The sequence below is a fragment of the Sceloporus undulatus genome, unplaced genomic scaffold (assembly GCF_019175285.1).
Source record: "Sceloporus undulatus isolate JIND9_A2432 ecotype Alabama unplaced genomic scaffold, SceUnd_v1.1 scaffold_937, whole genome shotgun sequence".
In the NCBI taxonomy this organism is placed as follows: Eukaryota; Metazoa; Chordata; class Lepidosauria; order Squamata; family Phrynosomatidae; genus Sceloporus; species Sceloporus undulatus.
Genome location: NW_024803857.1, coordinates 1 through 4,308, shown reverse-complemented (window position 1 = coordinate 4,308; position 4,308 = coordinate 1). Strand labels below are relative to the sequence as shown.

Sequence of the window (4,308 nt, the reverse complement as noted above, 5' to 3'; positions counted from 1 at the left end):
GCAAGAGCAGAGGAGGCAGAAGAAAGAAAGAGCAGAGAAGATGGAGAGCAGAGAGGAGACGGAAGGAAGAAGGAGCAGAGAGAGGATTAGAGAATAAGGAGAGCCCAGAGCAGTGGAGGCAGAAGAAGGTGGGCTGGGCTGAGGGGTGGCTGGCCCTGGGTCTTGCTGCCACTCGGCAGCCTCTGTTGAGGGTAGGGTAGGGGCCCATTCCCACCGAGGAACGCCACCATTTCAGGCTTTCTAAGCCTCTGCTCAGACTAAATCAAGCTGTGGCAACGTGGAAAATCTGGTCTGGATGGGGCAGGGGCTGTTGCTTTAAATGCTTATGGCTGCAGGGATGTGGGGAATCTGGTCTGGATGGGGCAGGGGCTGTTGCTTTAAATGCTCATGGCTGCAGGGATGTGGGGAATCTGGTCTGGATGGGGCAGGGACTGTGGCTTTAAATGCTCATGGCTGCAGGGATGTGGGGAATCTGGTCTGGATGGGGCAGGGGCTGTGGCTTTAAATGCTCATGGCTGCAGGGATGTGGGGAATCTGGTCTGGATGGGGCAGGGACTGTTGCTTTAAATTATGATACCTTTATAGCACCAACCAAAATGCACAAAACATATGATGCAAGCTTTCAAAGCGCCACTGACTTCTTCATCAGGCAAAAGTGTTAAAAATCCAACAGGAGAAACAAAGAAATGATGTTGTTGGAATCATAGGCCTATATTATGTGAAGATATTGTTAGTTGTTCTTAGTGTAGATGGTAGAGACAGAGGGATAGCCAGAGGCCTTTCCTCCTTTTTTGCTAAATCTGAAACTGAGAGCCAGTCCACTTCCACTACTTGTTAAATCACCTTGATATGTTAAATATGCATAGCCATGTTAAACCATGTTAAGAGTTAAACCCAAAGAGTTTGGTTATGCAATAAGCTTCTGAAATATGCAAGAGGCCATGTTAAATAAAGCCATGTTCAATGCCCAAATGTGCTGTCGTGTGTGTTTTGGAATGGAGGTTGGGGGTGTTTGGCCAGAAAGGGAAGTCCATTTTTGCCATCTGTCTAGAAATAATGCCAAAATGTCCTCCATTTTGATCATGCCTAAGAAACATGCATTTATATTTAAAAAAATTTTTTTTCGTGTGTCCTCCATTTTAAAAAATGTGCCCTACATTTCAAAATGTTGTCCTACATTTGTCCTACATTTGTCCCGGTTTGGAGGTCCTGACTTATGGCAACCCTATATGCAGGGTTTCTGTTTAATTTTTCATGATCTAAAAATTTTGGGAGGGAATGTCATTTCCCCAGCACTTAAATGATAATTTGATATTTCTAGGAAAATGCAGCTTTATTTTCTCTACAGACTACTACTTCCGCTCCCAACTGAAGTTCTGCATGGACTTTAGTAATGCAAGTTTCACAGGAAGTTATTTGGAAATTTCTTCATTTGAGGTAGTTCCTTTTTTTCATAAAAGGCTGATACTTCTTGCTATGCTGCATTTTTTCTTTGTTAACTGATGAGTCCTCATTTTACTTTAGTTTTTCCAAAAAATATTGTAATCTCCATCTCCTGAGAGTACTCACATCTTGTTTTTTACTTTGTTTTTTTAATGTGAGAAAAGGGATTTCTTGCAGTGCAGTTACTAGCAATCATTGCTGACACAGAAACAATAGAGGTGTAGCCTTTGTATCTTTTCTTTTCATCAACCAGCTAGTGGAGCCTAGTCACAATAGTTGCTGCATCTTTAAAATGAAATTAGAAATAATATTAAATGCTGATTATATAGGAACCTTTTTTCACATTCATAGAAGTCCTGAGGGGAAATTGTGCAAATATATTGTTGGGAAACAACCATTGCCATTGGTTTTTGTTTGTTTGTTTGTTTGTTTGTTAAAAAATTAAATACGATTTAAATAAGTGTTGCCTTAATTTTTAACTGGTTAAAAATTCCTTATCTGGACAGTCGAAATCCTCCAAAATTGTCCACATGGGTGGCTGAGATAGTGACACCTTTGTTTTCTGATAGCAATTTGGGCATGAGATAATGAGCCAGCCAAAGCCATTAAGACTTCAAATGGCACGACTGTTGAAGTTATGTTATACACGAACTTGTTTCATGCACAAAACTATTAAAAATAGTGTGTATAAAATTACCTTCAGACTGTGTATAAGGTGTCTATGAAATATAAATGAACTTTGCATTTAGACTTGAGTTACATATCCAAGATATCTTATTATGTATATGCAAACATTCCAAAATAAAATTAAAATCTAAAACACTTCTAGTCCTAAGCATTTTGGAAAAGGGATACTCAAACTGTGTAAAGAAGAGTTATTCTATCCATGTTGTATCAAAACATGATGACAGATGTACTAAGATCTTTTTCCCAACTATAAATTTACACAGAGTCTAACTCTGAAGCATCAAATGAAGAATTAAGGCAACAACTTCAAGAAGTTCTAGAGGTAAGTGCCAGTCTTTTCAAATTTTCTTGTAGATTCTCTCTCTGTGTGTGAATGAATCTAAGCCATGAAACCCTTGGGCAAGTCACATGCTCTCAGCCTCAGGGAAAGGCAATGGCAAACATCCTCTGAACAAGTATTGCCAAGAAAATCTCATGACAGGTTTGCCTTAGGGTCACCATAAGTCAGAAACAAATTGAAAGCACACAACCACAAGAAAAATCCTGGGGGGGGGGGGACCAGCATATAGTTTTTTTGGTGTAACCCTGCTATGTTGTCAGCTAATGGCCTATATCTTTCCCTGACATTTTCAGTGCTCTCTCTGAAACCCATTTTAAGTGGATCTGAGTCCCTTAATGCAACACTCTTTGTCATACATGGTGGCCAAATGCTTTTGGCAGCTGCTTGGAGCAGTTGCTGCTTCAGATGCCGTTTGAGACCTTTCCCTTGTTCATTGTCCTAACTGGGATGGTGAAGAGGTGTGCAAGGGGAATTCCTGTGTTATATCTGATTAGTGATTGATAATAGTGGGGGAAGTCTCTTAATACCAGCCCTGTTTGGAAGAAGGGCAGGATATAAATTAAATAAATAAACCCACTCTTCCAGCTCAGTGGGATGCAATTAACAGAAAAATTCCACTGTTAGCTCTGAAAGGACATAACAGGAGGGATTCCTCTTTCTGTAAATGACCAAAGGATGGAGTTTTGGACATGTGCATCAAAGAGACAGGAGCATCATTTCACAAGCTGGGTTGCACCAGGGGATAGAGATTTTCTCCCAAACTGTTCTGTTGCTTAGACAGAGCTTCCTTGGAGTTACTACTATCTCCTCCATCATCTCTCTGCATATTTGAAACCCTTTTTTACTCCAGCCTCATGGTTACTCTTTGGTCTTCAACATATTACTGGAGTGAAGCTGCCATCAAGTGTCACTATAGGCTACACTGGTTAGGGCTGAGAAGAGTTGCAGTCCAGTAACAGCTGAGAGGCCCCAAATTGACAGCCCTTGGTCTATGGACATAGTGCTCTGCATCTTATTGTCCATAACTTCAACAGCCTTGCCATATGATGTCTTAATTGCTTTGGCTGGCTCATTATCTCATGCCCAAATTGCCATTATTTACCTCCTCCACAACAAACCCAGTGCTTAATTAATAATGTTCTAGTATCACTCTAGGCTAAACCCATCAAACACATTTGTTTGTTTCTTTTCTTTCATGACAGAAAGTGGAATTGCTCCTGGATACTGCATACTTCTGGATCTTTCTTGTACAATGATTTGAACCTTTGCTGTGCAAGAGCAGCAGGATTCTCTGTGTAGTTCTGTTCAGGCAGTGTTGGTTTTTTCTTTTTTTGGTTCTTCCTGTATGTTGCACTACACTCCGCACCAAACTTGTACTATGGTTTAGTGAACCCTCTCGAATGATGTGGGAGGGAGTTGCAGCTTCGGGGGGGGAGCTGAGGCAGCTGGAAGGCCAGTGGCAACTTCCATATGGGTGAGATGGTGAATCCACTCTTGGTCTTACTCTGAATGTTAAATAGCTTATTCAAGTTGCTGAACCTGTTTGGGTGATAGAGTTGTGTACCTTGGATATCTTAAACTTCAGACTAAAATCCACACTGGATTCTCTGCCCTGACATGGAGGCCACCAGCCACTGCTGTAGGGATCCCCCTCTATTACAAGCTGTAAACTGTTTCATAAATTTAAGGGGTTTCTTTGACCTAGAACAATGTTTTCACTCATCTAAGTTGAATTCTTTGTTTCTAGGAAGTAGAAATTTTAAGAGTTGAGTTGGAGGCATCTCAAAGACAACTTGAAGGCAAAGAGCAAGCATTAAAAATTCTGCAAAGCATGGTAA

At 40.9% G+C, this 4,308-nt stretch overlaps 1 long non-coding RNA gene across 1 annotated transcript; it reads left to right on the top strand.

The window, feature by feature from the left end:
• Positions 1 to 1,369: 1,369 nt before the first annotated feature.
• Positions 1,370 to 4,305, top strand: LOC121917818. The gene is made up of 3 exons (XR_006101108.1): positions 1,370 to 1,437; positions 2,394 to 2,452; positions 4,218 to 4,305. It is a non-coding gene; the product is annotated as an uncharacterized LOC121917818 (long non-coding RNA).
• Positions 4,306 to 4,308: the final 3 nt, after the last annotated feature.